Here is a 25,763-nt window from a genome sequence, read left to right as displayed (position 1 = left end):
TGCAAGTGGTTCTCCTTTCTCCAAAGGTCTCTTTAATTTTCCTGTAGGCGGTATCTCTCTTTCCCCTAGAGACATAAGCCTCTACATCCTTACATTTGTCCGCTAGTCATCCCTGTTTAGCCATTTTGCACTGCCTGTCGATCTCATTTTTGAGACGTTTGTATTCCTTTTTGCCTGCTTCATTTACTGCATTTTTATAGTTTCTCCTTTCATCAATTAAATTCAGTATGTTTTCTGTTACCCAAGTATTTCCATTAGGCCTCGTCTTTTTACCTACTTGATCCTCTGTTTCCTTCACTATTTCATCTCTTAAAGCTACCCTTCTTCTACTGTATTTCTTTCCCCCATTCGTGTCAATCGTTCTCTAATACTCCCCCTGTAGTCCTCTACAACTCTGGGTCTTTCAGTTTGTCCAGGTACCATCTCCTTAATTTCCCACCTTTTTGCAGTTTCTTCAGTTTTAATCTACAGTTCATAACCAATAGATTGTGCTTAGAGTCCACATCTGCCCCTGGATATGTCTTACAACAGAACACTGGTGCTTGCAAAGAGCTTTGTCAACATATTTCACCTGTATCTTAAGCGAATTTGGCCCTGCAGTTTCATTGTCACACAGCTCAATTTTTATGATGTCATGTGTTCAGGACAATCCCATAATCTCACAGTTACGTCCAGTGGTGTGTGTGGCTATTTTCTGCTATATGTGTTGTGAATAGACTAAGTGGTAAACAAGTATTAAATTAAAATGCCGTGCATGATGCGGCGGTTTTTCAAGCAACACTATGTTTATGACGTCATATTTCCTCAAATCATAAAATATGCAACATGCTTTACATTACACATATACCGCCTCTCAAGATGATAGGCAAGATAAAAACATACTTCAGGAATTCCGCCGTTACACTACAAGCAATGAATCCAACAAACCATGACAGAGGCAGCTATTAACTTACGGCAGACCGACAGACATAAACTACCTAACAAATGCGGAAGGGAGACAGACGAGCAAGCTGGGGACGAGAGATAGAAAAAAAAGAAAAAAAAAAAACAAGTAGAATTTAACGCTTAAATGAAACAACATACCACGAATCACTGAACTTCTAATAAACTGTGACGTCTGGCGAAGACGTGGCGCAGCACCCCCAAGGCGCGCCGATCTCCCGTCTCACGGCGTCGCAACTCGCACTACCCCTCACTATACGGCGCGGCCCACTGGACCCACGTGGCGACCTCTCATGCGCCGACGCTCAAGGCGGACAAGTCATTTTGTGTCCCAGTGAGCGACCGACCAACCGATAGATCCAACCGCCAATGACCACTGCCTGAACAAACTCGAGCAGACTGGCGGCTGAACACATCCTAGCATTCCGGACGACAGAAAGACATTGACCCGGCTGACCAACTGCCCCAACGACAAGCTCATAGCACCCTTAAATGCACGTGAACAGGCAACCTTTCCCCCTTCCCACCAGAAGGAGACACCAAAGCTGCGACTGCCACAGCGGCGCCACCGCCAGAAACAAAGGGCGACTGCTTCACACTACGCGCTGCGGCGCGCTCTTCAAAACAGCAGTTTTTACCACGGCTGATCTACTCAAATATGCTGGTTATGGAAATTCACTATCTCTTCTGAACTCTGCCTCATCGGTAAAAAACATCTTGTATGTGACCAGTGTACCTGCGGCGCACTTCGGCAACGGCAATCGAAAGAAGCCACAATGATCCGGTGGTCTTAGAGCCGGAACACTCTGTGGAAATGGTTCAAACGGCTCTGAGCACTATGGGGCCTAACATCTGAGGCCATCAGTCCCCTAGACTTACAACTACTTAAACCTAACTAACCGAAGGACATCACACACATCCATGCCCTAGGTAAGGTTCGAACCTGCGACCGTATGAGCAGTGCGGTTCCAGACTGAAGCGCCTAGAGCCGCTCGGCCACTGCGGCCGGCGTGCTGTGGGATGATATGGGTACAGGAACTGTTCATGAAGTACCCCCCTGATATGAGAGTGAGTCACATATTCTGCTGCTGCTAGTCGTTTCACACAGGTCCCAGGCTTTCTTCCACCGGACGTAGCACATGCTCCTCCACGTGAGGCGTGCAAACTGTGCCGGCTCTTCCACTCTCAGTCTTCGTACCTGTGTCCCTCAGACGGTGGAAGAGTCTGACGAACATCTTCTCAGAGGGCACTCTGTGCTGTGTATATTTTTCAGGACGCGTGTTCGCAGGCTGCGCCCATTTGCTAAATCGTAGCAGAATATCGTATCTGCCATTTAACTTGTCGAATAGTTGGCTTTTATTGCTAACAAATGATGAAGGAGTGAAAATGTGAATATACTTCGCTATTTGTACGAACAAACAACGCAGTAACAATAAACGCGTAAGCAAATCGGCGTTTGAATGAAGGTAAAACACCATGATATGTACTTAGCGTTGAGAGCACTGTGCAATCGAGCACACAAACACGATGAAATCTGCCGTAGCCCACAACACGACTCGAAGCAAGCAACAGTCTGTAGATCACCTAATGTTATGTAGAGTACTGTGAGTAAGACAACAAAATACCCTGCCGACACATTTGACGGAGTGCCAATGAACAACTGTGCTAATATCCGCAAACGTGCTTTTATCTGGTAAATTTTGCTTTCCCGGACCATGTTCATTGGACGTATTTTTCTTGTTTCGAGAGTACTAACCCCTCTCAAAGTATTCCACACTTTTTTGAACACCCTATAGATATATATGAATGTAATGTTAGTTCTGAGAATTCACTTGCTGGGGTTTCGCCTGAGTGAGGTTGACCGTTTCGTGGCGTATGAAGACTGTGAGACAGAAATCCTGCTCACATTAGCGGCGCTTTCTGGAAATTAAAATTGCTTTTAAAAGCCTTCTCTTATCGATATGTCACTTTTAAACTGTTCTGTTTTCATTTTATACTAATATTCGGAGTCATACGTTAATTGCATCAATAATACAAATCAGTGGTATTAGGCAAATGCGCGAGTTTAAAAAAGTAATATTTGGTCTGTTAGTAGTTAAAAGAATAATCAGCAAAATGAACAAGGGGTGTTGAGTCTTTTCCACATACCCTCTCTCATGAAGCTGGCCCGTTTGGGATCATATTGAGAATCCAACATAGCTGATAAACTGCGCTATCAGGTTGTAGGTTCTTGTACCCTCCGTTAAAAAAAACCATATTACGTAGCTGATTTATGAGTTTCCTTTTTTCAGTTTTAATGAATTAGCACCCTAACACTGCACGGTTAAAGTCGTTTATATTCCTCCAACAACAAGTGGATCTGCATTTCCTACCAATTACGTACAAATTATCCCGAAAAAGCCACAGTTAAACTTCAGTCTTTAGTATATAACTCCTCGTGCAGTGCTCTTCGTCAACCGCTATTTTCAGGTACATGAGAATGCATTTTCGAGGAATTTTGCCTGTAGTTAGAGATGATATTTTCTATCCTACGTTCTGATTATAGCAGTTACATAGGGTTATGGTAAACTGTTCAGATGAATATGAACCCTACGACCAGTTACAGTTTGTGTCTTCCTTTCGAAGGAAAGAAATATCCACCGAAGCGACGAATATGTCGAATTACATATCAAGAAACACATGGAAACTTATTACGAAACTGAATAGCATAAATCAACAAACCGAGCTGACTTTAGAATTAATAACGTGTTTGACTGCGTCATGGAACAAATGAGGGAATATCACGGTTACTGACCTTAAGTGTTCAACTCAGAAATTACTTGGTATCATGCACAGATCATGTGACAGGTTTTCCAAATCGTTTTCGAATGACTAGATGCAGAAAGTACAATGGAGGAAAGACGCAATGGAAAAAGTTTTCTCGTTAAGGGAACATAAACCAGCAGATCTCAGAAAGAAGACGAATGTGTCTGCTGAGGAGATATCAAAAAACTGTTATGCAAGATCCCTTTTATACTTCACCGGAAACGACGAGCTATTAAATACGAATTACTGTATGGGACGCAGTCCGTCTTTAAGGTAAACGACCTCCAGAGTTTTTCAGCAAGGAGCAAAGATACTTTCCAGCTGAATTATAACACATCTGTTTTGCGCTTGTCATTTATTACTGATGCAGTAATGTCACATAGGACTGGATTGGATTGTTTGGGGGAAGAGACCAGGCAGCGAGTTCATCGGTCGTCACATAGGAAATTAACAACATATAAACTGAAGTGTTCTTGGCTACACGGACAGTATGAAGCAAATATAACGAAAAGCTATTTTTTTTGTATCCTGAGAATTCCTTACACACACTGATTTCAAAGCAAATGAGATGTAAGCTTTTGTTTACTTTTTACATCGATAATAAACATTCAGGAAAGAAAAAAAAAGGTCGTGATAAAATAACAATATCTTTGACATATCATACTGTAACTTCCTGGTGTCGGACATGACTTTTGGTGGTAGCTGAGGGCTGGTCAAGGTCAGGTTGCTGTGAACCACCACCCTAGGACGTGGTTGTGAATAGCGGCGTGGTGTGCGCGCGTCCGTCTCACGCCCGGCTGGCGCCAGTGAAGCGCCAGTAAAGAACCAAACAATTGTTAGACGTCAGTTTCTGCCCTTGCCTACAGCGCTGAAACAACCTACGGAAAGGCAGCCGGGTGACATCGTCGACAGCCACCCTAAGAGTGCATTCCAGTGATAGTTTCAGGTCACAAGACAGTAAAACTAACACAGGAAATAGTAGTAGCTTGCTTTAAGCTCCACTCATTTGGCACAAACTTTGGTGAGCAATGTTTTCTAGGGGTACAGGGTGTCCGTAACAAAAGTTCCAGCTTCAGAACACTGTAGAAAGAGAAGCACTGTTCAGAACGACGTCACATTTGAAAAGCATATTATTGACTAGGGCAGAAACGTCATGAAACAAAGAAAATATTTTTTTTTTAAAATGGACCAATAAGTAACGCTGCAAGCTTCAGAACATGCGCACCAACAATCGTGTGACACACGGCTGTTCCTCGCAGAGGGAGGAAATCAGTTGTCCGAAGTGTGTCGGGGATGTGGCCACAGCTTGCAGGAAGGGTCGGCGATCGTGCGCAAACGTGTTGTGCACAGGGAATTGCCCGAATTCTGGACACGCCTGAGAACAAGGTGCATGAAATCCTACGGAACATCCAGCCTTGCTGTCCATACCACGTCACCCACGTTCAGCAGTTGCTTTCTGCTGGCCTGCCAGCGAGACAGACGTTCGATCTGGAATGTCTTGCGCTCATCGATGTGGACAATGAATGCCCACGGATAATTCTGTGGACACACGAGGCCCACTTCCATCTTCAAGGACAGAAACTGGGCATCGGAAAATCGGAAAGCACATCAGTCGGTACCACTTCATTCTGCAAAGGTGACTGTATGGTGTGGGTTGACGGTATCGTTTATAGTAGGGTCGTGTTTTTTCTAGGCGATGAGTGCTGTGGGTCCCGTTAGCAGTGCCCTCACTGGTAAACGCTATGAGAGCCTTTGGCGTATCAACGTCATTCCCTTTAACAACGTGAATTTATAGGTAGGACCGTTTTATGCAAGATGGCGCTCCTTCGCACATTGAACAGACAGCCAGTGAAGCGGCTGCTGCACCAGCATTTCGGACATGCTAGAATTATCAGCAGTTATTTCCCTACAGCCTGGACGCCTAGATCAGCTGATCTTAAGCCTGCTAACTTCTGGCTGTGGGATTACGTTCAGTGCTTCGTAGCTGAAATGAAGATACGCATTGCGCAACGCAATCTGAACGTGACCGCCGAGAATTTCCGATCCATTGTGGAACATGTTGTTTCTCGATTTCAACTTGAGACAGACAACGGTGAAAAGCATGTTAAACATTTGTTGCTCCAGTCTCATTAGAATTAAAAACGGATATTATTTTGAATTATTTGCGATTTTTGGTCAGAGGAGAGCTAAATACCCATTTTAGCCATGCGATGAAGGGTTTACCAAACAAACAGTGCCACAATTTTTGACTGTCCTACTCGTCCAGACATGCACATTGAATACCACGGATGGCGTATCCGTCGTGTTTAATTCAGCTGTCGTATGTAACCGACCCCATTTACGGTTAAGACGCTTACAGCACCATATATTGCAATTTCTTTTCATCTCCACACTCCTTGCATCAGTAATGTGAGGTTCAAACTTGACGTCATTGTGAGCAGTGGATCTGTTTCTAAAGCGTTTTGAAACCGGACCTTTAATTATGGACACCGTGTACTTGAAACTCCGGATCTCTGGTATGAGTAACTTGGCGGTAGGTCATGCGCGTTTGAATAACGTTACCTGGGAAGGGTGACGTGGGGAGGGTGGGGGCGAGAGGCGGAGGTTTGGAGTTTCCAATAATATTTCACACTCTCCTAGAGCTATGGTAAATCTGCACTGAATAGAGAGTCACTTCATTTAGAGAACCCTTGTGTACCGTATATAAAACCAGCTACCGACGTATCAGGCAGTAATGAAACTACTGTGCAGTTAGTTGGCCAAGTCAGACACATACGTTACTGCTTCATGAATCTCATGCATAGGTAATAATTGCACGACTTTTGAAACATTGTTCTGTCGCTTAAGAACTATCTGCTAAGGGTATCCATCAATAATTACATCCTGTAGCCTTCTGTGATTCTTCAATTTTTATGTACTACTAGATGTGAAACCCAGCATTTCCCAGATATTTATTCATAGCTGTGCCTGAGACTTCGTCCACGTGGAATATATTTGCGGCCTACAAATCTTCTTTGCGTACAACGCCTGAAGTAATACAACTGTGGGTAGGAACAAAGAGTTTGTTTCACTGACATCAGAGAGACGGCCATGCGACTGACACCGAGCTCCACTCTGGCCTTGTGCTTTGTTTATTGTCAAGGCAAGACCACTGGAGACTGCACATGTCAAAGCGAAAGCGTAAATTATTTGGAACAAGCGGGATTCAGTGAATAAAACCTCGCTTGTCTGGGCAGCCTCCCATCAAAATTTCGACTTCTATGATCCTACACTGGAAACAAGTAAGGGACGAAAGCATCTTTAAGCCTCTGTGAGTGAAGGTTTCTGAGGAGCGAGATAGTTCCTGACGCTCTCAATTATATTTTGCAAAAACAGACATAATGCCTTATGGGACAACAGCAATTAGTGATTTTATAATGTTACTTAAAATCCGTCTTGATTGCAAATTTTTTATTCATATGACCCGTTTCGGTTCATTCAGAACCATCTTCAGATCTGATATGTGACGTAGCATGTGAAAGTTGATGGATTTGGACGGGTTACTCCTGTAACTGAAATATCAGATCCTAAGGTGGTTCTCAATGAACCGAAACCGCTCTCAACTATAGTTGCGTCGAGCTTTGTTTTCGGAAGGAGTTTCTGTAGAGACAGCTAAGGCCTGCTGTTTTTGAACCACGGCAAGTCTCCCCTCACGACGTTCATTGCATTCTTGAGACAGCCTAGTCCTCGGTCTTTTAGCCGTTCTAGTGTACTGAGAAAAACTCGGCCGTCTTCTAGTCATTTTTATTCGTAAACCGAAATCAAAATATAATAAGTAGGCACCTAAATCACGGCAAAAACTTAATAGATTCCTTTCTTCTTATTGACTTGCAGCAGCCTGATATGCCGTTCTGCAGCCTGCAGAAGAGTTAAGAACTAGTAAGATGACCACAAGCGATAGAAACAGGCGTTAAGACGGCGACTTTTTAAAACCGTAACGTAGCGAAAAGTTGTGGAAGTTAAAATATAAAAGCAAAGGGGATGCTGATGCTGATTGAAACACATACTAATTAGAGAGGCACAATTAAAACACACGGCGACAGTTTGGATTCTGTTCGCAAGTGACAAGAAACACACCTAGTGAAAGTATGGTGTTTGTTAGCAACACTTAAAAAAGGGGACACACAACACTCAACACTCACGTTAAGAATGCACTATAGAGTAGAAACGAAGATGACACACCACAGCGTAAGGCAGATGGGGGACGGGGGGGGGGGGGGGAGCAGTGACGACTGGGATAATAGTTCAAATCGCACTCAGAACTATGGGACTTAACGTGTCCGACGAGACAGGAGTTTAAGGAGATGGAGGTGGTTGTGGGCTTTGGATTGGATAGAGCGGAGAGGAGGGACCAGGTGAGTCCAAGGTAAATGAGGGTGGGGGAGAGGCGGACAGGACGGGCGCAGAGGGTAAGGGAAAAATCAAGGAGCCAGAGGGAGCGAGTGGTACGACCTACGGTGATTGCCCGGATGGATTCATTTTTTGGACCCACTGGTTATACCATGTGGCAAAAAGGTCAAGGTGGTTCTGGAGAAGTCGTTGCGACCGTTGAAGGGTAGGAGCAAGGGCAGGGAAGGCGGTGTCATCAGCATAATGCAAGAGTTGGGCTGGAAGGGGGTGGTGAGGCATATCTGCTGGGTACAGGAGGTAGAGATGGGGGGACAGGACAGAACCCTGGGGCACACCCACAGAGGGGTAGAAGGTGCTGGAATCGGTGTTATGAACGGTAACGTATGAGGGGTGGTGGGAGAGGAAGGAAGCAATCAGACGGACATAGTTGATAGTAAGGGCGTAGGTCTGGATGCCGTGCGCGGTCGTATGCCTTTTCGAGGTCTAGGAGACAAATGTGACTGGGCGACGAGAGTTAATCTGGAGGGAGAGGAGAAGGGTGAGGCGTAGGAGTTGGTCGTCGGCAGAGGAGGAGGGTCGAAAGCCACATTGGGTGTTGGGGAGGAGGTGGTGTCGGTGGAGATGGTGATGGATGCGACGGGTAAAGATGGATTCCAAGAGCTTGATGAACGCCAAGGAGAGAGATATAGGGCGATAGGGAAGGGCATCAGACGGAGGTTTCTTACGTCGACAGCTTCGTTCGTCGAATATATAAAAAGCAAAATCAGTAAATCCGTATATCCCAGTGTAATTCCACTGTTGTTTTGTATTAGTAAAGAATAGATTGTTGTATTTATTTTTCCCACTATCGTCAACTGTCTGAAAAGGCCAATAGTGGCATCTATTACTTTATTGGTGTACTATGAAAGTACCTGCGGTCTCTGTTGGTTCGCCGCCCGGGATTAGCCGAGCGGTCTAGGACGCTGCAGTCGTAGACAGTGCGTCTGGTCCCAGTGGAGGTTCGAGTCCTCCCTCGGGCATGGGTGTGTGTGCTTGCCTTTGGATAATTTAGCTTAAGTAGTGTGTAAGCTTAGGGACTGATGACCTTCGCAGTTAAGTCCCATAAGATTTCACACACATTTTTTTCTCTGTTGGGTCTTTGGTTTACTTCACCGTGATGATTAAACATCCAAACTACTAACATGAGCAAACGAAATTAGACATATCTGCGAATTATGATATTTTTCTTTTTGTTGTTCCCATTGAGATGAAATAACGCTGTATGTTGCTCAAAATACGCTCAAGTTACTTGTGAAACCCCCGTAAGAATTCGTCTAGAAGTTTTGGAGATTACCGACTTAAAACAGACAGTGAGACAGATACGATTGGTTTACAGGTGTTTCAAGAGACGACTCGTTTCTAGTCGCTAGGCGATTGAAGGTAACAAAAAGCGATGGACTGCAGTTATCTCTGGAAATCGTTATTCATTACCGTCGCCGTGATGCACATCCTTAATGGATTATTATCTGCTAATGTTTATGTCAAGTTTTACTTTTATTTCGATAAGTGGTTTAATTTTTTTATGTCTAATCTGACTGCAAAACGTATGCAACATTTACACTTGATCACTGATCCTGTAGTCTTTATGTTAAACGTGAGCTGTGATCCGTCTTCTGTGCTCGAAACTATAGTTTCTGAAGCAAGCAAGATATGCCAGTTTCTTTAAAATTAAAAATTATTGTCAAGTATTTTTGAAAATTAGATATTTATAGAATAGGAAATCTGATGCTAAGAACTTTACACAAAATGATAAACAATGGAAACTGAATTAAATTAAACTTGAAAGTAAGTCCGTAAACCATAAGTATCACTCACATTTATCTTTCTCAGTTCAACCAGGATCGTTCAAGGGAAACTAACAGTCCTGTCTAAATAATTAGCTCCCTAACCAAATCATGCATTTACAATTGCAAACACAAGACATAGAATTTGAAGCTGGCTGACTTAAGAATTAGGAAAAATGATATAATAGCTTCACGAAAATGCTGTTAGCTGATGAGGCGCTCGTACGTTTGATTTATCCAACTCATTGGTTATTGTAGGGCTCCAAGGCACTGCTCTTGGTAGCTCTACACCCGGCTTAAAAGTCACAATAACTATAAGGATTGAAATTTGAAATGCTTTTAAACCATATTTAACAGAAGTGTGAATGAAACTATCAGTACAACAAGATTTTAATAGATCGGAGATCACAAATTTAATGTTCATAAAGAGATATATATGAGGACTGCAACCCTCAGTTTTGGAACATCTGCGTCCTTAACTCGTGGTCATCGTCTTCTTCCGAACTCTGGCTCATTTACGTTAACAATTATTCTAGTTTTCATAAATGTTGGAGGTATCTCGTCAATCAACCAATTACTCTCATCACAATTATGCTCAGTGACGAGTACATCGTATACGTAAAGAGCTTCTGAGATCTTCGCCTAAGACAAAATCAACGGTAGGAATAATTGTTGCAGGAGCTACATTAAAGCGAAAAGGCAGTTTATGAAACTGATTACTAGGCCTAAAACAGAGAAAAACTGTATAATTTCTACGGTGCTCAGAGAACGTCACTTGCCATCAGCTAGCAGTCAAATGTAGTTGGACATGACATTTGTTTTACGCAACATTTGAAGTATTTTTTCCTAATTTTATGATGATCCCCGGTAAGGTAATAGCGATAATTTTATCACAAGCAGAGCTATTCTTATACTTTCATCTTTCTTAAGCACTAATAAAATTGAATTTTTGTAACAATTTGTGTACTGTTCTGTAACACCAATATCAAGCACTTTTGAATTTCTTCTAACATTACAACATTGTGGGGCAATGGCACAGTTTCAGAATAAGATAATGTAGATTTAAGAGCACTAAAAAGTCACAACACACATTCCACATTTGCAGACCACTTTATTGAATATAACCATCACCTTGGTGGAATAAAACAGACCTTCAGATCTTAAAACACAGTAATAACCTGTTCCTCTTGTTAATAATAGAAGAAAATTATTACGTCCAAAATGCTAATGCACTGGACAAAATTGTCAGTAATGATCAACCATTACTCTCCAACAGAACATTATCCAACACTCTGAGTGAATCATCAAACAACACAGAATAAAACTCACAATATAAACGTAAACACTCTCTCTCTCTCTCTCTCTCTCTCTCTCTCTCTCTCTCTCTCTCTCTCTCTCTCTCTCTCTCTCTCTCTCCATGATATACACCCCCACCCCTCCCACACACACACACACAAACACATTCACACAAACAAATGAAAACACATCGGAACAAATTCAAACTTCAAGGTCACATATCGAAAACTAAGCAGTGAAACAAACGACTGTGAACAACGCATCTGTAACGTAAAATTGCAGCGAAAAGTGTGTCTGAGCCGCAGCAACTTAGTAGCATTCAAAATTCACCGATGAGCACGAGAAAACGAAACTAAGCGCTGTTAAAAATCCTCAACACACTTTATATGTAGCAAACCATCCACCTAGCGTTCCGAACAAAAAATCGTGAAATTTTACCGATGTTCACAGATCATTTTAGACATGAAGCAGTAATGATAAAACTGATAACAGAGAGATGAAACTCAAGAATAACTCAGGACAGGTTAAGTACAAAACGGTAAGCGTCAAACGAAACGGCACAAGCCATTATTTTACCAGTATGCAGAGTTTGAAAGTTATAATATACAAAAAAATTCAGTTAGTCGTTGAGAGAACATTGTTGTACTGCACACGACAGCCTGTATTACTTGAGACATTTAACTGATTTCTTCTGCCTGTCACGGCGCACGCATGATGTAAAAAGGAATAAGGGACTGATGTGATCTAAACAACAATATCTAATGCCGACATATTATTAATATACATAAGATTTGTCTGTTTGTATGTCAGAAATAATAAAAGGAAAACCCACTGAAGATGCCACAACTATGGTGAGACATATTTCGGAACTTAACAACATAAAAACTATGTCCTTCCAGGAAAAAAAAAACACTCTTTCATTAATTATTATTTCTGCAAGAACTGTAACAGTACTCCAAGTTCTTTTATGATAATGATCTGAAATCCTGCGTTTTCTCCGTGTCTTTTCCATGAACACACCCCTCTGTCGTGATTCCAATACCGAGTCTTGCAGTGATTCACTTGAGGTGCATTACCTCTTTCTTTCTCTGAGCCCGCGTTTCCTATTTTTCCACGTGTCACTTTCCCTTCTCTCGAATTCCAGTATTCCATCACAAGTAAATTTTCGTCTTCCATAACTATCTGAATAATTTATTTTGTCTGGTCATACATTCTTTCATTTTCTTCATCATCTGTGGAGCTGGTCGGTATACAAAGTCGTATGAATAAGGTGGTAGTTGGCTCTGTCTCTGTCTTGCCTATAATAACGCATTCACTACGCCATTATACTAGCTTCTCTCAACTTCAATTTTCTTAATCAGTGTTAGATTTACTACTCTAATACCCCTATTTTAAGGTCTGTTGATAAAGCTCTAAATTGTGTTGAAATTTCAGGTTGGATTATCAACATTATAAGGAAAAAGATAGACTGCTATTCACCGTAAGTATGACACGCTGAGTTGCAGACTGACACAGCGGGAATACTGTTAATGACTTAGCTTTCGGCCATAGCCTTCTTCAGAAAAGGAAACACACGCACTCATTAACTCTCACAAGCAAGCATACCTCACGCACACATGACCGCCATCTCCCGCAGTACAGTACATACTGACGAAACTAAAATGAGCTCTAACATGGAAATGAAGCGTTTCCGGACACATGTCCACATAACATCTTTTTTTTTGTGTGTGAGGAATGTTTCCTGAAAGTTAGGCCGTACCTTTTTGTAACACCCTGTATATTAAATTGGTAACGTTGTGTCCGATACACTTCTCTTGCTGACTCACCTTGTGGTGGACGTGATACAGTATTGTACACAATGGTTCCACATTCTAATCGAGAGTTTGCCGACATGGTGTTCTATACGGAAAACAAATGGATACGGGCGGCGGGTAGCAAGGTTGTATCACCACCTATCCCCTTCGACTACAACCACAGCATTCAGTAATTGCAATAATGTTTGTCCGTTTGTCTGAGACAGGGTCGCTTCAGAAAGCAGGAAATCATGAAGGACGTAGACGAAATGTTCGGACACCAGACTTGAATGAATATTGATTAACACTGTGGAAGGAGAGCACTGTGTCAATAGCAGACAGTTCGCCAGCCAGTACATGGTAAGCCACACGACCGTGTGAAACATTCTCCATGACACACTTATGACTTTCAGCGTATGTAGGGCTTGCTAGCGACAGACTTTCCACATCGGAAACAGTGAAAAAAATGGTTCAAATGGCTCTGAGCATTATGGGACTTAACATCTGAGGTCATCATTCCCCTAGAACTTAGAACTAGTTAAACCTAACCTAAGGATATCACACACATCCATGCCAGAGGCAGGATTCGAACCTCCGACCGTAGCCGTCACGCGGTTCAAGACTGAAGCGCGGCCACACCGGCCGGCGAAACAGTTTTGTCACTGGTTTTTTCACCTGGCAATCACGCTTCCGGAATGTGTATAATCCATCCTATTCACAAATGAGGCCACATTTACGAGGACTGGTACCTTCAACTTTCATAACAGTCATCTGTGGGATAGTATGCAGAGCCTATGGTACGGTCACAGCGACTCATCAGCATCTGTGCAGCTGAAATGTGTGGGCCGGGATAATTGCGACCGCATTATGCGACCAGCCTTCCTTCCATGCAGCCTAACAGGCCGATACTATCGACGTATCTTGGGGGTGACTGAGTCCTCTGCCAGCAGTGCAGTTGATGATTTGAAAGGCCGGCCTCGGTGGCCGTGCGGTTCTAGGCTCTCCAGTCCGGAGCCACACTGCTGCTACGGTCGCAGGTTCGAATCCTGCCTCGGGCATGGATGTGTGTGATGTCCTTAGGTTAGTTAGGTTTAAGTAGTTCTAAGTTCTGGGGGACTGATGACCTCAGAAGTTAAGTCGCATAGTGCTCAGAGCCATTTTTTGATTTGAAAGATTATGTGGCTGCTGCATGAGGGTGCTCCAGCTCACTTCGCCGTTAACATCCGGACGCGTCTCAATCATAGCTTCCCTGGTCAATGGATCGGACAAGGGGATAAAGTTGCAAGTCGTACTCGTTCACCGGATGACAACCAGTGCGATTTCTGGTTATGGGCCAGTTCAAAAGTATTCAAAAGTATCTAGCGTGCAGAACCCTTTCCAGATGTGGAGACGCTAGAGCATTGTATTCGTGCTGCCTTTGACACTGCACGGATGCAGCTTAGCCGATGTGAACGTGTGAGATAGAATATACTACAGCGTGTGCACTCATGCGTTGGGGCATACGGAAACCATTTTCAACGCATACTTTAACTGTGGCTGCATGCTACAGCTCGTATTAAACCACAGTCTTTGTAACAAAGTATGATTGAATAAATGGTGCATTAGTGGTGCATTTCCGGACATAAGGTCATTACACGGTTTTTGTTCCATCTCCTCTCATCGATCAATCCCTAGAGTTTGTACACAGAGGAAAAAATCACCCTACATATACTCCAGTTTTACAACATGACAGACATGTTCAGACATTCTGGTGTGACGAACACTAAGGTAGCCCAACAATCTCAACTGTCTCGGTAAATCACCCGCTCCACAGATGCTGTCTGGCACTATTTGAAGCAGCAGGTGATACATAATAATTAACATCCCAGAAAGATGGTAGCTCTACTGGATCTGTTCATCAATAAGTGACTTCAGGCACTTATAGCATACCTGAAGACACTCGCGGGTCTCTTCGTAACCGCATGGCGACCATTATACTGTGAACTATGGTGCAGGGCGAAACAGTGAAGCAGTTCACATGGTGCCCCATAGCAGGCTGTTAACGAAGATAAGAGCATGTGGAGTAAGTTCGCAGATATGTGAGTGGCTGGAAGACTTCTTATGCAACAGAACCCAGTATGTTGACCTCGACGGCGAGTGTTCATCAGAGATAGGGGTGTGGTAGGACAGCTGTTGTTCTCCATATACATAAATAATTTGGTGGACAGGGTGGGCAGCGATTTGCTGCTGTTCGCTGATGAAGGTGTGGTGTACGTAAAGGTGTCGAAGTTGAGAGGCTGTGGAAAGATTCAAGACGACTTAGACAAAATTTCTACTTTGTGTGATGAGTGGCAGCTAGCTCTAAATGTGGAAAAATGTAATATAATGCCGATGAGTAGGACAAACAAATTTGTAATGTTCGGATACAGCATTAGTGGTGGCCTGCTTGATATAGTCAAGTCGTTTAAATATCTGAGCGTAACGTAGCAAAACGATATGAAATGGAGACAGCATGTGAGGACCACGGCAGAAAAGGCGAATGGGTGACTTCAGTTCATTGAGAGAAATCCAGGAAAATGTGGTGCGACCTGTTTATGAGTACTGCTCGAGTATTTGGGATCCGTACCAGGTCGGATTAACGAAACACATCGAAGCAATTCAGAGGCGGGCTGACAGATTTGTTAGCGCTAGGTTCGAACAACACGTAAGTGTTACGGCAACGCTTCGGGTACTCAATTGCGAATCCCTGGAGGGAAGGTGACGTTGTTTTCTAAGAACACAACTGAGATTATTTAGAAAACCGGCCTTTGAGGCTGACTGCCCAAAGATTCTACTGCCGCCAACATAGGTTAAACGCAAGGACCACGAAGATAAGAATCAAAGAATTAGTTCTCATGTAGACAGTCTTCTTTCCCTTGTTCTGTCTGCGAGTAGAACAGTAGAGGAAATGACCAGTGGTGGTACAGGATGCCCTCCGCCACTCACCGTCCGGTGGCCTGCGGAGAGTCTAGTTAGGTGTAGATGTAGATTATCAAGGCTGCAGACTGGGCTTTACGCAGTACTACTAGCGTCGCGTCTCCAAGGAGAGAGTTGTTTATTTCCTACAGTGGTTATGATTGCACAGCTGTGTCTGGAGTTTCACTAATTCAAGCGATTTCAATCAACACACGGTATCACCTGCAATTTAGAATGAAGTGAATACTAGCGGTCCTACACAAAAATGAGTTTCTAATAACGTCCAGTCAAGAAACCCACTGACATAACTAACGATTTAACCTGAAACTTTCACTTGAGCTCAATCGTTTCATGCTTCACATTACGAAGTTGTCTTGTCGAACGCGGGAGGAGGGAGCTTGCCCGGCAGATATTAGAAACGAATGTATGAGTAATCTTGTATTGTGTTCCAACACGAGGGTGCTTCTGCGTGACAACAGAAATCGGTAGTTTTAACGCAAAAGTTCACCCACAGCTACCAAATGATGTATAACGAAACTGCTGAACTATTTGAAAGCTCTACAACGCCAGCTGTCTCTACGTCCTTAGCTGAGTAGTCATCGCGGCTGACTCCCATCTGGGAGGTCCGGGATCGACTCCCAGTACTGCCAGAGGCCCTTCCTTGGTGAAAGGGCTCGTACGGGCTGCACTCAGCATGGCGATGCACTTAAGGAGCTACTTGACCGACTGGTAGCGCCTGAAAGGTCAAGAAACCCGACAACGGCTGTGAGAGCGGTGTGCTGACCATGTGCCGCTCCGTACTGCATGCAGTGACTCCATCGGCACGGGATGACATGGGATCACTTATTTGCTGCAACCGTACGCCATCAAGACTGCAGTAAAACTTCAGCGTCTTCATTATCCTTCCTGTTTCTGCAAGGAATATCTACGCAGTAAGCCTTTCAGAACGCTGAGGCTATGTAAATATATTGAAGTTGAAGAAACAAAGTGACAGGGCCATCGACGTACTGGGCGAAACGGACTGACGGTCATAGTTTAGGCAAGTCAGACGTGTAACGATGTATAGGAGGGTGGAGAAGATGTCCTTGTGGTATAGTAACGGGAAAAGGTTATCTACAAATTTGATTTTGTGTGCATAATATGACATTATAAAAGCCCGCATCTCGTGGTCGTGCGGTAGTGTTCTCGCTCCGGGTTCCCGGGTTCGATTCCCGGCGGGGTCAGGGATTTTCTCTGGCTCGAGATGGCTGGGTGTTATGTGATGTCCTCAGGTTAGTTAGGTTTAAGTAGTTCTAAGTTCTAGGGGACTGATAAGCATCGATGTTAAGTCCCATAGTGCTCAGAGTCATTTGAACCATTTTTGAACATTATTAAACGAAGTATGTGATCAGGTAAACATACGCAACTGAGGAACATTTTTAAAGAATAAAATTGCTCCTCAGTTACCAGTCACTGACAACTGAAGCAGGTTTTTATTCTACAGGAGGTTTCCGTAAGAGCGAACAAAAATTTTATAGAACATGGAGCAATTTGAGCAATTTGAGATAGGGAACCTGAGTCTGCAGAAGCCACCTTAAGGAGGTAATAGGAATAAAACCATGATATTCTTGTATTGATTCATATTACTTTTCTTTCTTTCCTTTTCTGATATATATAAACTATATATAAACTGAATGTGCTATGAACCAAAGACACCGCCAAAAGTGAGTTACCGAGGTGTCTTTTGCCAAGGATAATTTTTTGATACATCATTAAATATCTGTATGAAACAAAGTAAGAAATGCGATCGTCGAATTATTAATTCGCGTATCATCACCTTTTTGTTTCGGGAAGTGGTAGCGTACTGACGTATGCTTGGATCCGTCGTACCAGCATTGTTAAAAATATGTTTTTAACCGTTCATTAAAAGTATTATAAAAAGTTATTAGAAAACGAATATTTATTCGCGCTGTGGTAAGTTCAACTCCCATTTGTTCATCATTTCACTGGCTGCCGAAATCCTGCATCAAGAAGTTCGTTACAGACAAGAATAATTAACGCCGTATGTGGAGGAGCGTTGCTACATCGACAGGGTCACACTCGAGACTAAAAACAGTGGAATGAATGTAAAGGTAATGAGTCAGACGTGAGAGGAACCTGCTGAACTTGGTTTACTGATACTAAAAACATTGTGCATCGTCTGTTTAAGGACTTATAGACAGATCGACTATTTTAATAGCTGCGGTGATTGATTGGTATTGCACACGAGCGGGAGCAACAGTACGGAATGCAAAGTATGTTTATTGACCTTGAATATAATGATACCAGATAAAGTTCACGCAACATTGTGCACAGACTCATAGATCACTTTTAAAATTTTCTCAACTATAATTTCCAATCATCTTTTCAGTTATTCAAGCAATTATTAATCCATCTTTATTACCACACCTCTATTCAATAACGACACTATAAAGGACGGCTCCGAGGATATATGAACAGATCTTTCAATTGTTGAGATAAAAGTTTTTCAGATTCATTAAATGAAATAACAAGTGTACCGTTACCAGTGGCTCTTTATTTATTTCAACTACGCTTTTCAAAGGTTGAAACCTCCATCATCAGGTGGATTTACATCTGCTAGTGTAACATTTGTGAGTGTGTTGTGTTACGAGTTTTTGGAGGAGTTTGTGGCACTGTAGTGGACACAGGTTCCTTTCTGTTGTGGTTGGCAGGAGAGCCAACCGTGTTAGTAAAGGAGACCGAAATGCACGCGTCTCAGCTCACGCAGGCTGGCGTGAGGTCTGGAACATGATAAGGGAATTAGAATTGAGAAAAACGGACGTAGCTGGTGGAATACTTAACTTTAATCCATTAATGGAGAACGTCGCTCTTTGTGGTACATGATTCACAATATCAATAGTACTGTTAATGGCGCCTTGCTAGGTCGTAGCAAGTAACGTAGCTGAAGGCTATGATAACTATCGTCTCGGCAAATGAGAGCGTATTTTGTCAGTGAACCATCGCTAGCAAAGTCGGCTGTACAACTGGGGCGAGTGCTAGGAAGTCTCTCTAGACCTGCCGTGTGGCGGCGCTCGGTCTGCAATCACTGATAGTGGCGACACGTGAGTCCGACGTATACTATCGGACCGCGGCCGATTTGAAGACTAGCACCTAGCAAGTGTGGTGTCTGGCTGTGACACCACATTCCTCCCCCGCAAATCGGCGTACGGTTGTGGCATAAGGCTTCCGCCCGCCGTGGGGAGGACCGCATGTTGACGTATGCGACGGGATGGGGAGCCTAACAACAGGCGAGGCTGTGCCACCCGCACCCTGCCATTCGGACCGCGGGAGCGAGGAAACGCCTGAAAACCTGCTCCAGGGTGCACGCCAACATGCGGTGTATGCGCCCTTAGAGAGACAGGAGGGGCCGAAGGGTCGACCCCCATCGGCCCGGGGCACCTGACGGGCGAAGACGACACATTGTCCGGAGCGGGCAAGAGTTCTATGTCGGAGGACAACCGGTCCCGGAAAGCGGTCGGCGGTGCGTGACTCAGGAAGGCGCCCGGCGGTTGCAGCGACGCGTCCACTGCGGGCGTCGCCGGCGGGAGAACAGGCGGCGGCGGTGGCGGCGGCGCGTCGCCATGGGGCAAAATGGAAGGCAGCGTCGGTAACACCTGGGGCTGAGGCGAGCCAGTAGATGGGTCCCCGGGACGCTGACCGAACGGCACCGTCGCTGAAAGCGGACGGCGAGCGGCAGATCCTGTGCGACGACAGAGGCGCAGATGATTGCAATGCCGACGCACCTCACGAGAGGCCCCCAAAACCAGATACATAGCGCGGCCGAGGCAGCGAAGAATGCGCCCTTCGAGGCAACGCCGTGAACCTCGGTAGTGGCGATAGTAGACAACGTCGCCTGGAGCAAAAGCAGGTGTCTGCCGCTGCACAGGAACCTGATGCGGCGGATGTAGCAAAGACATCAAGGTTCGATGAGGGCGACGGTGGAGCAACTCAGCCGGCGAGCGACCATTTCGGGTCTGAGAGCGATACGAGGACAAAAAGAGCAATAACGCGTCCTCCCGAGACTGCTACTCTTTCAACTTCAACATCTGACCAATCGTTCAGCGGCACCGTTTGACTGTGGCGAAAACGGCGCGGACGTCAGATGTTGAATGCCATTGGCCTTGCAGAATGACTGAAATTCTTCGGACATGAATTGTGGGCCATTGTCGGAAACAATAGTCTGTGGAAGACATTCAATGCAAAAGATAGCAGATAACGCGTGGATGGTGGCAGATGACATCCGGACATCCGGACATCCGAACAACAAAAGGAAAATTACTGAATGAATCTACCACAACCAACCATCGAGCATTCCAGAATGGACCACCAAAATAGATGTGTAGGCGTTGCCAAGGGGAAGTGGCGTTTGGCCATGCAAAGAATTTCGGTGGTGGTGCTGTTTGTTGTTCGGCACACACCATGCAAGAACAGCACATATTCGTAATCGCGGCATCGATTCCGAACAAAGTACAGTGCTGACGAGCAAGTTGTTTCGTTCTCACTATACCCCAATGTCCTTGGTGGAGAAGCCGTAAGACAGAGGACTGTAACGAACGTGGTGCCACTACCCTGGACTGATCATTATCAGAACGCAACAACAAAACACCACGTCTTACAAAAAGTCTCTCCTTGTGAGCAAAAAAATCGGCGAATCAACGGGTCCCCGATCCGTGACTTTGACAAGGGCCATTGCGTAGCAACAAAACGCAGAACGGAAGCAAGGACAGGTCGGCAGCTGTGGCTGTAGCTACACGACGAAAATCAATCGGAAACGATTCGACCACGTCATCGGTTTCCGCATCAATGAACATGCAAGCAAGTTCGGAGGAATCGAATGCCCTATCCTCAGCAACAGGCAAGCGGGACAACGCATCGGCGTTTCCGTGGTTAGCAGAGGACCGATACAAGATATCGTAGCGGTACTGCGAGAGGAAAATAGACCAGCGAATGAATTTCTGCGCTGTACGTGGAGGTACAGGCTTGGTCGGATGAAACAGCGATGTCAATGGTTTGTGGTCTGTGATTATGGTAAAGTGACCACCATACAAGAAATCATGAAACTTTGTAACACCAAATACGAGAGCCAATGCTTCTTTCTCGATCTGTGAATAATTTCTTTGCGCAGACGAGAGCAAATTGGACGCAAAGGCAATAGGGCGATCGTGCGATCCATCTTTGTGCGCAAGCACAGCACCGATCCCGAAATCCGATGCATCCACCATCAACAAGAGGGGCTTCTGGGGATCGAATGGCATAAGGCAAGTATTGGAAAGCAACGCCGATTTCAACTGGCGAAAGGCGCGTTCGCATTCCGTCGTCCAGACGAACGGAACACCCTTACGCCGTAAGCGATGAAGCGGAGCTGAAATGGAAGAGGCATGCAGCACATAGCGATGGTAATAATTTATTTTTTCCAGCACACTCTGTAGCTGCTTCAAATTCTGCGGCGACGGCAAGTCTTGTATGGCACGAAGGTGCGTGGGACTGGGATGTACGCCTTGGGCATTGAGTACATGTCCCAGGTATGGCAAGTCCCGACCAAAAAAAGACATTTCTCCTTCCGCAAGCGAAGACCATTTTGTAGCAAGACCTGAAATAATGTTCTGAGATTGGCCAAATGTTCTTCTTCCGTCTTCCCGGATATCACAATATCGTCCAGATAATTCGCTGCAGTTGGGACCGACGCACAGACGATGAGGGGTGGATGCACACCCGAATGGCAGTCGTTTAGAATCGATACAAACCAAGATGCGTGTTAACCACCAAAACGCGCTGGGATTCTTCGTCCACCGGTATTTGCAAGTACGCATCTTCTAGGTCCAACTTCGAAAAATATTTACCCGGGCACAGTTTGTCAAAAAGATCTTCCGGGCGGGCTAAAGGAAACGTTGCAATCACTGGTTGTGGATTCACTGTTGCCATGAAATCCACACAAAGTCTCAACTTTCCGGATGGATCTGGCAGAATTACTAAGGGTGATGCCCAGAGAGAAGCCTGCACACGTTCAATTACACCTTACGATTCCAAATCGTGTAATGCTTTTGCGACCTCATCACGTAATGCGTGGGGAACATTGCGCGCTCTGAAAAATTTCGGTTGCGCGTTTACTTTCAGTTCCAAATGTGCATTATAGTTCTTAGCGCAACCGAGACCCGGTGTCAAAATGTCTGCAAATTCTTCACATAGACGAGAAACACTGTCGGAAGGCACAGTCTGGTTCGCTGAGAGGACCTGATTGACTATAGACAAGTTAAACAACTTAAATAAATCGAAACCAAACAAGTTCACTGCAGAAGAACGAAGGACGTAAAATGACACAAGTTTTGTTTGTCCTTTGTACATTGCAAGAAGGCTCCACTGTCCTAACACAGGGATCTTTTGTTCTGAATAGCTACGTAATTTAACATTTGCGGCGCGCAACGGAGGTGTGCCCAGCAGTTTGTAAGTGTCTTGATTGATCAGTGAAACTGCAGCTCCGGTATCGAGCTGGAATGGTATCACTTTGCCGTTAATGTCCAAGTCTACAAAAAGTTTATTGTCCTGCTGACGACGAGAGCGACTGTCTCGTGCAACGTGAACTGACACTGGTACATAATCACATTCTACTCGACGGGAGTTCCGGCGATGTCGACGCACACTATTTTTGGGACGAACGCAGTCACTCTTAGAGAGAGTGGCACTGGGCGGAGTGGAATGAAGTACACGAATTTCCGTGGCCCAAGTTTCGCGAGCCTGAGTATCCATGGTTCGATTCCGATTCCGGCCCGAAGCAAAGGGCCTGGAACAGTTTTGAGCTTCCGATCTGAACTTTTTCTGGCAAACACTCTGATTATGTCCTTTTTTACTACAATAAAAGCAAATAGATTGGCGTGACGGGCAATTCATGTTTAGTAGCACACCGCGGGCATGATTTGATCACTGCATTTGCTTGCCCGTGCGACACACGTGGCTGAGAGCCTGGCGGCAGCGGCGCGGCCGGGCGTGAGGACTGTTTAGTGTTCGGTGCAGCTCGCCCGGCGGGTCGGGTAACCTGGCACACTACTGGCGAAGTTTCAAATGATTCCTGAGCAAATTCAAGTGTGTCCTGCCGATCCAATACGTCCATCACTTGCTGAAGGGAGGGATTCACTAGTTTCAAAATCTGTTCCCTTATACGAACATCAGAAACGTACCATAGTATCCGAATAAGGGAGTCCACATTGACACTCAAAAGCACAATCCCTAGTAAGACCTTGCAGGGTTGCAACCCACTCCCGATTAGTCTGACCTGCCGTACGTTTTGTACGGAAGAGGGTATACCTTTTCGTAACTACACTGACTGATTCTTTGAAATATGCATCTAACGCAGACAAAATTTCTTCGTAGGACAGAGTTGCTACGTCGCGTCGGGGAAATAATTTGACTATCACACGGTACGTATTCACGCTGACGGAAGACAACAAAAATGGCTGCCGCTCGTTACCTTGAATTCTGTAGGCTGCGAGATGGAATCCAAATTGGCGTGACCACTCCGTCCAGCTTTCCAGTGCAGCATCAAAAGGTCGAAAAGTGGGTGCAACAGCGTGTTGTGGCTGCGGTAGCGGTGAAGCGGCTGCTGCCGCATCGTTTTGCATCGCACGTTGACCCTGGACGAGCTGTCCAAAGGCATCCAGTAAGGCCTACGTCTGCTGATTCTGTAAGCGATAAAATTCGGACAGTACATCTGGAGATTGTGGCGAAGCCATTACACAAGTAAATCAGGGCACCTTAGAAAAGAACGCGGTATTGCCTCGTCGCCAATGTTGTGGTTAGCTGGAGTGCCAACCGTGTTAGTAAAGGAGGCCGAAATGCACGCGTCTCAGCTCACGCAGGCTGGCGTGAGGTCTGCAACGTGACAAGGGAATTAGAATTGAGAAAAACGGACGTAGCTGGTGGAATACTTAACTTTAATCCATTAATAGAGAACGTCGCTCTTTATGGTACATGATTGACAATATCAATAGTACGGATACTGGCGCCTTGTTAGGTCGTAGCAAATAACGTAGCTGAAGGCTATGCTAACTATCGTCTCGGCAAATGAGAGCGTATTTTGTCAGTGAACCATCGCTAGCAAAGTCGGATGTACAACTGGGGCGAGTGCTGGGAAGTCTCTCTAGACCTGGCGTGTGGCGGCGCTCGGTCTGCAATCACTGATAGTGGCGACACGCGGGTCCGACGTATACTAACGGACCGCGGCCGATTTAAAGGCTACCACCTAGCAAGTGTGGTGTCTGGCTGTGACACCACACTTTCACTGTCGTAACACATCACATATGTGATTTGTTTTCAAAATATGACAAAATACATGTGATGTGTTACGACAGTGAAAGGAACCTGTGTCCACTACAGTGCCACAAGCTCCTCCAAAAAATCGTAACACATCACACTCACAAATGTTACACTAGCAGATGTAAATTCAACTGATGATGGAGGTTTAAGCCTTTTGAACGCGTCGCCGAGATGAATAAACAGTGACTGGTATCAATAAACTTGTTGTTTCATTTAACGTCCATAACAGTCACGGGAAATCGTAGCCTAAAATGTTCCCATTTAAACACAAATAAATAAGTGATTCATATCATTGCTACAAGGAACTAATGCAACTTTCACTGTATTTCTTATATGTCCACGAGTTTGGGAATGATAAAACCACTGAAGGAGCAAAGTAAAATGAAGTTCCGCCTACAAACGAGACGATCCGGGAATACTGATTTCAGCGGTAAAGGTAGGAAGCCGCTACGCTGTAGTCTATGCTTATATGGCCGAGCTTGTCGCCGTCTCTCTGGCAGTAGATCTCTCTTCCTTCCAATTAATATTCTTTTATGGAAAGTGCAGTCCTACAGAAAATACGAAAATTTGTAAAAAGTCATCATTAAAGTGCAAGATAAGTCATTTAAATTCTATAAGACTGTCTAACATTCTGCGTGGTGTCTGTTTGTTCTATATTGTATCTCCCTCCCATTTTCGCGCAACGACGCTCTGAGCGTGTTTTTTAGGGAATTGACTAGTTTGAACCTGGGACCTGTTGATGGTAAGGAGAAACCAGACTACACATGACACGTAGAGTTCAGAAGAGTTCAGTGTGACTAGCGATGATATAACCAAATATTAAATAATCTCAGCGTCAGCTCCACTGCACTCCCTGTAAAAGAATCTTAATACTAACTAAATTTAGTGGAAGGGGTTCAAGGCTTTCCTATTTTAAGTTAGCTGGTAAAATAACGTCGAAAAAGCAGTTAAATTTACCATTGGAAATTTTATTCTACTCACAAAACATTGTTTATAATTTGCACTATTGATAAAAGGAAGTGTTTTAATACAGGATGGTAAAAACCAACTGCGTTCAACAAAAATGTGAACGAATATTCCCTGAGTGGGTTTCAAAGTTCTACAATGGATCAAAGGATGACCTATGCCATATCACATCTATAATCTAGGTTTAAATTAAGTTTCACAAGAGAGAAAACTATCAAAATGGTCTACAGTGACCCTCAGTTATCTTTAATTACTTATCTAACTTGTCGTAAATTACAGTGGCTAATGTGGCTTCTCAATAACTATATAACAGAGAAATCATTGCGTTTCAGATTTTTACTTCAAGTGGCAAATGTGAACACCATGAGCTTTAATTTACGATCGACACTAGTATTACACAAAAAGGGGATGTAACACATGAGACTTTTGCAGTTCTGAGTGAAGCTTTATGCACTGTTATGCGGCATCG

This window comes from Schistocerca gregaria, chromosome 5, assembly GCF_023897955.1.
Source record: "Schistocerca gregaria isolate iqSchGreg1 chromosome 5, iqSchGreg1.2, whole genome shotgun sequence".
Lineage (NCBI taxonomy): Eukaryota > Metazoa > Arthropoda > Insecta > Orthoptera > Acrididae > Schistocerca > Schistocerca gregaria.
The sequence above is the reverse complement of the archived record's forward strand: the minus strand, read 5'-3'. Positions refer to the sequence as shown.